The 12801-nt window shown below is 40.0% G+C and overlaps 1 long non-coding RNA gene across 1 annotated transcript; it reads right to left on the bottom strand.

Moving 5' to 3' along the window:
- Positions 1-15: 15 nt before the first annotated feature.
- Positions 16-12774, bottom strand: LOC114156336 (uncharacterized). Its single transcript, XR_003597927.1, has 3 exons — positions 12641-12774; positions 8902-9012; positions 16-176 (listed from the first exon to the last, which is right to left on the bottom strand). It is a non-coding gene; the product is annotated as an uncharacterized LOC114156336 (long non-coding RNA).
- Positions 12775-12801: the final 27 nt, after the last annotated feature.

Below are 12801 nucleotides of genomic sequence, written 5' to 3'. Positions count from 1 at the left end.
CCTCTTCTCGTTTTCCATGTTTTTATTGTTATCTTTTCACACCCTGATGGAAAGCATCACTTCAAATGTCCTCTCAATCTGCCGTTGTGTGCGTGGACAGGTAGATGGGGCTGATCAGAAGGCGCGCGCAGGTCTAATTCATCATTTCCAGTTAACGCAGTCATATCGTCATCCCTCTGGAGAAAAAAAACCCCAAAAACGGACGGGTCGTCATTTAGCCTGCGGCCTTCTGTCCGGGGAGACCGGTGTGTGTCTGAATGTGCTTGTGGAAGCGTAAATCGCGCCTTCAGCATCGGTCCTTTTCACCGCTGCCATAATTACCACTGTGTGAGGGTAACCAACAGTGGCGGGTCTCATTACACCATGATATGGGTCCCGTCTGCACATACAGGCACACACACACACACACACACTCCGCCTATTTACATATGAATGTATCCAGTTTTGCACGCACTCATCTAGCCGCCCACACACAACGCTATAGCATTTACATATAAAAGTGTTCATGTGCGTCACACACACACACACACAGAGCCACCTATTCATACATTCACCACACACACATACGGGCCACTCATAAATTTAGACACTTCCGTCAGAAGGCCTTCACCAGCCGACAGGGATATGAACCCAATATAGCATCCCAGAGATAAGCCGGCGACTCTGGAAGCAGAACTAATATTATTTGCACGGTGTCGAACGTTTATCTGGCACCGCCTGCAAAGTGATGGTTCGGTGTCACTTTTGTTTAATAATGATGTGCCAATAGTAATATGCCTGCTGGCTGGAAACCCATTACAGTTCAAAAGATTATCCAAATACAATCTAATTTGGAATATTGCGTTTTGACAGGCTGTGACTGCAGGAGGTGGGATGGTAATGCGATATTTTCTTTCCTTTTTAAAAGGTTCCAATTAACATTTTTTAATGCTCAGCAAACCGATGGTGACGGCAAAATATGCAGAGGTGTTTGACGGCGCTAAACCTCCCGATGGGATTCGGAGGAAGAAAGAGAGAGAGAGAAATAACAGGAGCGAGAGAAATAACTTCCGTGCATTGCTAACTTTTGATTAGCTTACCGATGTTTGGACGCTCCCTGTCAGCTGAATTTGAGATTAGAAAAAAAAAGTTAATCTTCAAATACTGTGTAGGAGAGGAAACAGAAAAGCCCTTATTTGTCTTTCGTTGTTTGAATCAGACATGGCAGTCGCCTTCTGTTGTTCGTTTAAGCTAGCAGAGGTTATGCTCCCTTACATCCCACATTTGAACCACAAAGTATTTTATTTCCATCTTAACTTTTAGGTTAGCCTAAAAGGAGTGCATAGTTGCTATGGTTTCACTTGTATGTTGCTGTGCTGTATCTCTACTAGCTTTGCAAATTTAGAAACTAAATATCTTGTCAACGCTTCTTTCAAATTAGCTTCAACTCAGATTGGTTTGAAGCACTCAGAAAAGCACATTTGGATGTTCTAAGCACAATTTCTCAATTGGTTTTCAGTCTGGACTTTGGCTAGACCAGCTCAACAAAGGAATATGCTTCAATGTAAACAATTCCACTGTAGCTTGGGTTCAGGGTCGTTGTCCAGGTGCGGTGATCATTCACCGAAGTTTTGGATATTTTCAGCATTTTAAAAGGGCAATGTTACGTAAAAATGACTATATTATAGTATGTTGTTATTCCCTCATCAAAAACATACCTGGAGTGTACCTGGTAAAAAATGTTAAAGGATTTATAGAGAAGCCATGTTGTGATGACATCCTGAAGGTAGTTTCAGCAAGAGCAGAAGGTTCTTAAAGCGACAGAGGCCCGATTTCAAGCAATTAAATTACATCAGATATTATATTTCATATATATACAGCATTTTTACAACTGAAATTAACACACTTACTTGATTATGCTATAAAATGTCACTATTTGCCAGGGAAACACATAAAACTGCCCGTTTAATACTTTTTGAAGGTGCTTTTTGGTGATGGATAAGATTACACCCAAACTGAAATGGAGGTGATGCTGTGTATTTTGACGACTGATATCAGGATAGAAAGCAGACGACTCATGGATTCGAATGCTCTCCTTTGCAAAGCAAGAATTATTCAAAACCTTCAAACCTGCAGCTGTGAATTTAGCTCCCTATTTGTCACCTTCATCTCATAAATGCTTAACTACAGCAGAACAGAATAGATCAAATGGATGAGGAAGAGACTGTTTTTTTTTTTTGCAAGTTATTAATGCTAATAATAAAATCATTCCTCTATAGACTAACATTGTTTTATATCTTCAATATGTTAATGTTGAAAGTGTTCCTGCGGTTATTTTGTGATGAAGTGTTTTTAAATTTGCCCCCCCCCCCCCCCCCCCCCATCCCTCCACATTCTTCCTCTGCGCCTCCCCTCAGCCGGTCACACTTTCCTCCTTTCACTCACTTATTTCTTGCTCTTTGCATGACTGACTTGTGACAGCCAGCAGGGAAGCTGCGAGTTGTTGCCTCAGTCAGGACGGAGACAACGGGTGCAGTAACATCACAGGTGCAAAATTATAAGGCTTCAACTCGCTTCTCCATTGCCCCTGAATAAAACAATTTTAAAAAAACACATTGAACTTTGTCATTTCTACGCGTTTGCTGCCGTAGTTTCTCTTGCTGTGTGTGTTTTTAAAAAAAAAAAAATTTTATGAGGTGTCTGAAAGTGAAAACAGCAAACGGCTGGCGTGTACCTGCCCTGTTAATTTATGCAGAGTGCCAGCTCACAGGTTTGTTGGTGAGCTTATGCTTTCACACCTGGCAAGAACAGTTATTTCACTGCAGAAAAGGCTTTATATTTTGTTCTTTTAATGGGACTTTTCTGTTTTGTTTAAACAGCCTGAGCCAATAACCACTGAATAATTCATTCATTGTTTAACCCTCTGATGCGTAAGTGGGTCTTTTTTTTTGACCCGTTGAGGTCATTTTTCTGCAATATTTTTGTAATGAAACATTTTCATCACTTCATATTCCAGGTATTCCTCAGAAAACATGTTTCTAATGTCATGCAATTCACATTTTTAAATGACCTTTTATACATTTTAAGAAATGGCATGTTTTCTATTACTACCCCTTCCTTCCGTGAGTGGGTCAAAAATGAGCCGCATTCATTTCCTATGGAATTTAATGGGAATCTTTGTTTCTTACCCACTGTGACTGTCACCCCTGAATAATAACATTTTACACAGCAACAACTCTTAGATATATGTATTATCTTTATTTTTCACCTCAGGAATGCGTGTGTCAATCCAAAACGGCAACTGTCATCAGCTGTTTGTTACCTAGCAACCAGAATCAACAGAAGCAAGACCTTGCTTGCTTGCCAAAGTCCATAGTGCCATCCACTACCTCCGTCTTCCCGTTCCATACATTGTCTGCAAAGCTGTACCTACCGACTCCTACCACAGCTAATCTTACTCCCTGGTTCTCCTGCTGCTCCTGCTCTTCTTGTCATCAAACCCAAGTTCTGCCTGCTTAGGTTCTTGATTTCTTGACAATCTGTTTCATGCATGTTTCATACACAAAATCTGAGTTCTCTTTCATTTTAAACCATTAAAAAAAATCTCTTTAAAGAAATTGAGGACAAAAAGGCAAGTTTTTCATGAAGACTTTCTAGCATATCAAAACCAAACCAGATTTAGTTTGAAAGAATTTGAAAGGGAGAGATGGGATCCAATCCAATCGAATAAAAAAAAAAGATAAAATAAAATATTGGTAAATCTAACATAACAGCAGCATTACTATCGCATATCAACATCAGTCCAATTTTTCATATTTAAGCTTCCCTAACAATAACTTCTCTGTAGTTTAGAAAATGAACCTGTAACAATAATAGCTCACTTTCTAAGTTACCCTGAAGAAAAGTTGTACAAAAATCTGAAATTATATTCAACTCAATAATAAAGAGGCAGGCTCACCAATACACTTATAAAAAATGTCTATACTCCAGCTTTTGGTTTATGTATTCATCTTCAGTCAGTTTAATAGATGAACTCTCACCTCGCCCAGACATTTATAAATTCTGTGTTTATGTTAACGACAGGATTTAACACCTTCGTTCGTCACACACAGAAACTCATCTACCAGCTACGTGCTGCCACGATGAGCTCCGCCACACATTTGTTGAGACCGGGATGATAAGAAATTTATTTTCCGGTTCGTCCATAAAGCTACACTTACGTTCATCATCTAATGCGCAGAACACCCGCAGTCTTCAGTCTGTCCGCTCACCTGTATAAATACACCTGCAGCTCTTCCCTGCTGTTCGCTCTGAACCGCCACCAGGCAGCAGCTCCGGGAGGAGAAAAGCTGCCGTACTCCAGGCATCGCGTCAGTCATTTTAAGGATGTCTATTGGTCCCCCGAGAAACGACAAAGACACGGACATCATCATCAATCAATAAAATCCTCCCAGGCCGAACTTGAAAACTGGACGTAATGCGACCAACACTTAACGTTCGTCAACAACTCAGGCAGAAGTGAGAGCGCTGTGCAACGCAAGTAATAACCCGGCTCTTAACACGGTGCATCAAATAATAAAACATAATTTAACGAAGCTTCAAGGCAGATAAATTTTCCTCGAGGAATTTTAATAATCGAGGTACTCGAATCACTCAATAATTTCAAGTTTTAGTTAGGCCCGTAAATACCAAGGGTTCACCATTCTGGACATTTCAACACAACAATACATCGCTAACAATTGGTTGTTATGGTATTTGGTATTAAGCTTTTGCTGTCATGCCAATACTACCATAAAAATAACTTTCGCCCATTAAATGAAATTGCTACAGCAGGTTTCTAAGGAAAGTATTTGTTTAAACAGTTAATTTAAAGTGAAGTAATACATATCTTTATATATATACTGTATATATATATATATATATATATATATATATATATATACTGCTCAAAAAAATAAAGGGAACACTTTTAGTGTTAAACACCTGTTTAAGTGTTCCCTTTATTTTTTTGAGCAGTATATATTTTTTTTCTCTCCATTTTTCACCTTGATGTTAAAATCAAAGATGTGTCAAAACCAACAACTGATGAGAACTCCAACTTGGGGTTGGAGTTTCCTCTTCCCAGCAGGACGTCTTCATCTTCAGAACATCAGCACAGCTCAGGCCGAAGGGCTTTTTAAATGTGGACAACTTCCTGTTAAATCAAGTGCATGCGGAACATGCAGAGCGCAGAAACATCCTCAAGAGACGCATTCTTCCACTGACCCGGCCACCGCCACCCTACTGTACATACCATCAGCCTTGTGCATGCGTGCAGCGTACTGTGACCTACTGTAGAGTATTTCATGGTGATGAATTGAACATTACGCTCCACGGATAAGAATTTGGCCACCGCGTGTGGATAGATTGAGCTGTGACTGCAGATGGAAATAACATCCCTTCATGTCGTGATGTGCGAGACATCAGCGTGGTCGACCGTAACCGTTTCGTCAGCGGCATTCTGATGAGCTCATCGGCGCTGTGATTGCCTGCTGCTACTTCATTTGTACTGGACCTGCGCGTGCATCTCTGGTTCCTTTAGAGGAACATTTTTAATTTCTACCTGGGTGCATGTGATTGTGAGACAAAAAAACAAGTAAACACATTAGGAACATTAGGCCCATTGCAGATATCTAAAGAGTACATTTCTGCCAAGAAACAGATCTTTTGAGATTCATTTCAGAAATTTTCTAAAAAAAAAAAAAAAACATAAATAAAACTTGTACATTTTGAAAAATAAATTTGCTTAATGGAAACACTAAAATTAAAAAAGAAAAAAAACAACTTGTTTTTCAATCAAACATTTTGGCGCTAGGATGAGGTTAGTGTTTTTTTCCCCATATCTAAATTGGTTTATTTTTGCAAAACTGCAATGGTAATACTTTTTCGCATCAGATGAGTCATATATCCAACAATCAGATGTTTCCGCTGGTGCAAACCACGAAGCAGAAGACGACCGGAAGTAGTTGGAAGACCACGGCGTGGCATGTTTTTTACTGACGTATTGTGTGAACAAACTTATTCATGTGATTTAAGGGAAACATTGCCATTGCAAAATTGTGTTTCTTCAAAATCAGCAAAATAATGACAATATTTTGTGCGCATTTCTAATGAAACGCAGCTACACCCGCACTCTACAAACAGACCCCTCCTCTCACACCCATTCAAATGTACATAAACCATAATGAAGTTCATATTTCATTATTTTCATTCAGCACATTGTCTACTCTGATGCTAGAGAGAGCCCAGAAATAACATTTTCTTCAACCAAAGAGATCCACGAATACTGTAGAGTAACGTTCTACTAAACATTCTGTAAATACGTATGTCCCCAAGAACTGAATCTCGAATTGCTGTGGTTGTAAAACACTTATTAAGCTTTATGATGTCCATGTCATGTCAAAACAAAGTAATCTTGGTCTCGTTTCTTGTGCAAATATCTTACAAGCAACTTTTAATAAGCTATAGGAGCTTGTTTTAAGTCAATATTTCCTTAATATTAATGAAAACATTTATTATTTCAATTATAATGGGAAAAATGTATTGTTATAAGTGAAATAATCTGCTAGTGGAACTACTATTTTTTCATGATGCAAAACAAGCTCCTTTATCTTATTTCTCCTATATCTTGCTGAAAATCCATGAATAAGTCATTTTTGTCTTATTTCTAGTGTACTGAAGTATTTTCACTAGAAACTAGACCAAAAATACTTGGTAAGATTGTGTGGTTTTGCAGTGTGCCCCCGCCCATCACCCCCCGACCACTAGAGTCAGACTCTGGTATATCAGGATATGTTGCAGATATGCACTCCCATATATTTCTCAGGACAATGTAGCTTTCTTCCAAGGCCATTCAAACAGGAGATCACATCACAGCAAGGTTCACATCATGTTCAAGGGGGGACATACAAAAAAAAAAAAAAAACAGTCCGTATTGCCAATATTCCTCTTTTATCGAGTTCTCGCTATTACCAGAATTCATACATTATACACACAACAAAGGAACAGATGCTGTTGATACTTGTTGTTCGTCATTTCTCCATGTCTAGCGTTCATTTACTGACAAGGATCAGAGGAACAGGTGCTATTACTGCATATTAACACCTGTTTCCAGGATCATCTCCAAGTGGCTGCCACACAGTCATTCTGGAACTTATTATTAATAATCATTTCTATGTGGTATTCATAACATTCTCTGGTTGGGTTCTCTCTCCCTTTGCCTGCCGGTGTGTGTTAAGCTGGTAATCTAGGTGGCCAGGCTCCTCCCTGAACAAGTGGTAACTGAAGGAAGATTCAAATGTGGGTTACTACATTACAGCACCTCGCAGATGTTTTTACACCCATCAAAGCTTCCCATGTTTGACACATCGTAATCAACAAGCTCAGTGCATTTTACTGGAATTCTATGTGATACAATACAATGCAGCTTCATTTATGTAAAGCATTAAAACCAACACCAAAAGCTGAGTGAAAAGCCACGGAGAAAAAAAAAAAAATAATATTGTGTTTTCCAGGCACATAGTTCCATTTTTTAGCATAGTCAAGTAACCAGAGAAGTGTGCCGATTGATCGGCAACCCATCATAATCGGTTGATCATGGTCTTGTGTTGCCGATCACACAAACTGATCACCTGTATCTCACTTCGCAACCTGCCTGGCCAGCTCATCTCCTCTTTGCTTCACACTGCACAAGCGTGCAGTCTTCGGGCTAGAGGTGGGAAAGACGCTGGCTCTGCTCTCGCTGTTGGACCGCTGCTACGTGCTACTACACCACTACTACATCGCTACTACACCACTACTACATCGCTACTACATCGCTACTACATCGCTACTACATCGCTACTACATCGCTACTACATCGCTACTACATCGCTACAACTCTGCTTTCAGGAAGTCATCATAACATCGCTCCTCTATTAACCCTTTAACAACGTTTTTACTACTGTCACTCTGAGCAGTAGCTCATACAATGAGCTCAGCAGATGAGCAGTTCCACCAGGTGGTTGCTAATTGCTCCTGGCTAGTCTGAAGGAGCTCAGTGGGGGAGTTATGGCAGAGGAAGCTTGGAAAGTTGGAACCTGCAGCTCCAAGGAGAAGCTTAGCCTCAAAGGTGGGGTTAGGTCTACGCAGGTGTTTTGCACCGCTGAATGGTTGCCATGGAGATTAAAGGATTTCTCAAACATGCATGAAAGAATCAAAGCAACATTCCAGGTATGCTTTCGATGAGGGAATGACATTACAATGGTGTAAAGCTCAAAAAAGTCAATTTTTACATGGTATTGGTTCTTTAAGACTTGAAAATGATTCTCAATTGACCTGAGAATCATTTTCTGACTGGGCCGTTTTAAACTAGGTGATAAAGTCAAAGTACAGGATAAAAGAAAAAGAATTCAACCTCCAAAGCATAGAGGATTTAAAAAAAAAAAAGCTTAATAGAAAGTTTGGCTGAAGCACCACTTCACCACTGGAAGCTTTTTAATTCAGGATGCTTTTTTTGTATCTGGGCCAACCTGGCATGGAAACAGTGATCAGATTTAACACCACCTACGATCTTCGGCTGACCAGATGATAATTTACATAATGTTCTAAAATTCTATGTTTGTTGAGAGCAGGAAACAGTTAAAAATATCTCTGGCTCGAGACTAAACGCCGCCATCGATAATTCCCCCGAAGCAGCAGCACACCGGGAGGTAACTGCTTGGCTGGAGGACTTTCTGCATTTTGTAATATCAAACGTAAACAGCAGATGTGATGTCATGGTACCGCAACCGCGCAGCGGATTCAGAGGAAGCCAGGGAAGCAGCTCCCTCTGCCGCGGTAGCTGCCAATCATCTGCCCAGACGGCAGCCACAATCCTCAGCTTCCCACAACAGCGTGACTCACTCTCTGAGGTTCTGCGGTCGGTGGAGCGCGCCGACTTCCATCTTCACAGGAAACGTTGGCTCCGCTTTCAGGTTTCACTCTCATGCGCGCCTTCTAATAAAGCTTTACCAGCTGAAATCAACATGAAGGATGAAGCAGAGACAGAGAAAATGGGAATTTTATTTTGTGACACAGATGGCAACTTTAATGTTGAATAAGTATTCATACTCTTTGAATTTTATGAGCATTTTATTTAATAGACCAACACAAAGTAAAGAAAACTTAATTGGGTGCAATACAGACCGTACCAGGAGACCTTTCCTGCCGATAGCCATCGCCATCTACAATAACTCTGAAGGATATTGAATTAGTACGAGTAACAACAACAATTCATTTATCTTTGAAATCAATAAAGTATTTTTGAAATTGATTTGAAAAAGTAGTACACCTGGTCTTCAAAGAGAAAAAGTAGTTGAAAAGAAAAGCGGGCCACCTTTCATTTTTAGATAGTCAAACAAATATGAGGTTACCCGATTAATAAATCGAGTTAATATTAGGGTGTTTTCACTCTTGACAGTCCAGTAGACTTGTTCAATTTGGGACCAAAGTTTGTTATATTTTCAGCTGCTGCGTTAACGAACCAAACATGTTCCCCTCCTCGCCTGTGGTGGTGCTGCACCAAGTACCACTGAAGAAGACATGAGTGCAACTTCCTTCTTTACTAAATGTAAACAAAAATAGGAGTTGTGTCAGATGTTAGGTTGTAGGATTCTCTTGTTTTTGGTAAAAGACCACAAGGTGTTTCTCCTGCTAGCGCCGGGAGAATTTTAATTATTATTTTTTTTAGTTATTGTTACCCAGAATGCCCTGCGAAGTAGTTCACTTCCTGCTTTTGGAGCGGCCTGCTGTCCGCTTGGCATTCACATCTGCCTTCAAATCGCGCCGGAGTGCACTTCTACCGAACAGAGACCTATGTGTTAGGCGGGACAAGAGTTTGCCATTTCGGTCCGCATCGGAGTTCGATTGCGCATTCACACCTCCCCAAACGAACCAAAATTTCTAGACAAATGAAGTGGAGTTCAATTAAAGCGGACTAAACTGGGCTGGTGTAAATGCACTCTTATCGTAAAGACAGATGCTCTGTGAAGGCAGCAGAGGTCTGCCAGAAAACACTGGCGAACAAACAGACTCACAACCATCTGTTGAGGGGGAACGACTACCATTCAGAAGGTAAACAGATAGACATAGGAGGGAAAATGTGCATCTTCCATATTACTGCATTTGGTAATTAATTCATTACAAAACTAAAGATAAACACCCTCTTAGTGAACAATGTTTTCTCTTCATTTCAAGGATATTTTCAACAAGGCAATAAGATTCAACTAAAGTGCTTCAAAAAAGGTAAAGCAAAAGAAGTGAAAAGCTTCGGGGGTCAAAAGAACTGCAGAACAAACAGAACTGTGAGGATAAAGTGTTGACCTGAAATAAATATGGATTGCGATCAACTGTCTGAGCACATTCTGTCTCGACTGGCGAACATTAAGTGTCTCTCTTGTTAGTACGCGACTTGGGAGACAAGACGGGATGACTCACATCCAAGTGTGTGAGTCATCCCGTTAAAGCAGCAGAAAGTACACACCCAGGCAAATATGCAGCTCATAAACACACACATACCTCACAACCACATTATACAGAAACACTTTGCATACAGTATTTGTAGCGTTGATATTTAATGCACAATGTTTTACATCTCGCCGATTCTAGCCGGTTGTGTAAGCAAAACAAAAACAAGGGATATAGCCCACCCACTCCAGTTTGACTTTTTACCTTTCTAAAACATTTAAGGTCAAATAAATTATGTTATGCATCAAAACCAGATAATGATTGTCTAAAATACTTAAGTGAATTGATATATTTCAAACAACCTAAAGTTTGACTGATGAAAATTGGTGCTTAAAATAGTCGGTTCAGCTAATCAATGTTTACAGAGATGGCAAACTCCCGTAAATACCCTTAAAAACGGGTTAAACCATAATTTTTATCATTTGTTTTAAAAACCAACCAAACCTAAATTTTGAACTTGTGTCAAATCAAAATACGTTGGGAGTTTTAGTTCTTTATGGCTGCTCTCACAGCAGCCTGAAGTGACCCAATTCCGATTTTTTATTTTTCCCTAATGTGACCTGTATCTGATCTTTTTATGACAGTTTGAACAACACAGGTCGGATTTTTTTCAAATGCGACCCAGTCCACTTTGATATCCGATACATATCCGATTCTAATGTTACATTCATCTGACCCGAACCTCACTGATGCTCAACAAATGTCACTATTCTGCGCCCTGATGCTCGCAAACCACGGGGAATTATAATGAGGATTAAGTTGTTCATGTGCTGGCTATGTTCTACCGTTAGCATCAGTGTTTTATTAAGGAGGAAATTTATTAGGTTAGCTTAAATTTTGGAAAAAACATGGCTCTCTTTTCCTCCTGTTAGCCCGGGTCCCGAGCGGATGTCGTCACGGTTGGAAAGCAGACGGCGAGGCTCGATGACGTCACAGAGATACAGAGTTTAATTCAATAGAAAACACCGTATGAATTTAACAAGAAACTTCAGAGTACAAAGAAGTACATTCTTTACCTGAGACAAAAGAATTAAAAGAAAAGAACAAAGGCGCCTTTGGAGACAGCTGGTTGCTTAAAAGCAAAACAGGGCAGTTGTCTGAATTCTTATTGTTGCGCATTCCCTTTTCTAGTGAAGGCGTTTCTCTTTGTTAATATATGCGAATAGGGCGTACCTCTGTTTTGACCAACCAAGAGCTACCTTGGAAAAAACTTAAACCTTCCCCTGAGTTTTAATGACAAATATCAAGAGTCATTTTAGTTATTAAAGTTATAAGTTATTTTCACAAAACCTATCTTGCTCCTCTGCAGTCAGCTTCTCCAAAGATTTGAATCTTTGCCTTATCACAAACAATAATGAGATAGAAGTCTTTTTCAACCTGTGAAACATAACATTCAAATCATTCCCTTTTGATTCCGATATTGTCATAGTTAGTACATTTTCAAATACATTCCATTTACTAGATTAGTACTTATAGCTTGGGTAATATACTTTAATCTAACACACTATTGCTATCAATATTTAAAAGGTGTATCAGAAATTAAACCTTAAGTGTTTCCAAGATTCCTAAGTTGTGATCAACTCCAGATGCAACTCTGAGCTCCTGGGAAACCCCCAACCTCTGACCTGTGAGCCGGGGAAGATATTCTTTATGGCCTACTAATTTAAAGCCTTTCAAGAGCATAGTGTTTTATGGCTGCTCTAAGTTACAGCCTTGCCAGGAGACTGTTTATCTCTGACCCTTTACCTTGCCTCAGCTTATCCTTTGTCCAAATAGGAATGTTGATCTACTTAAACGCACATGGCATTAGCTTAACTATATTAAACAATCAAAAAATAGCCATATTTCCTTAACAGTTTACTTCCACAAACACTGAGCACTACTTGTTTTTTATGGCGCCTGGCAAAACACTGACGTTTAATGCGCCCTGTACTGCGCATGCGGGGCACTTTCAGGTCATTTGGACTTCACACTGGAGATCACATACAAGTCGCATATATTCGGAAGTGGCAAAAAAAACCTTGATTTGACAAAGGACTTCAGGGTGCAGCGTGAACGACTAATTGGCGGTACCACTTTGTTCACGTGCTTGTTGGAGTTGAGAGGTGTGATTTTCCTGATGTGTTCCATCAGTTACCTTAAAAACAGTCGATAGGATGTTCGTCTTTTGTCCGGACCAATGACGTGTCCGCCTCCTTCAAGTCTGTTGTCTGCACGTGGAAAGGAGTTGAACCTCAGGAAACTCAGGGATGAGCTCGCGAGCGCATCCGGTGTCCGCCATGTCACCCTTATCTTTTA

The sequence above is a fragment of the Xiphophorus couchianus genome, chromosome 13 (genome assembly GCF_001444195.1).
Source record: "Xiphophorus couchianus chromosome 13, X_couchianus-1.0, whole genome shotgun sequence".
Classification (NCBI taxonomy): Eukaryota; Metazoa; Chordata; class Actinopteri; order Cyprinodontiformes; family Poeciliidae; genus Xiphophorus; species Xiphophorus couchianus.
This window is presented reverse-complemented; position numbering and strand designations above follow the sequence as displayed.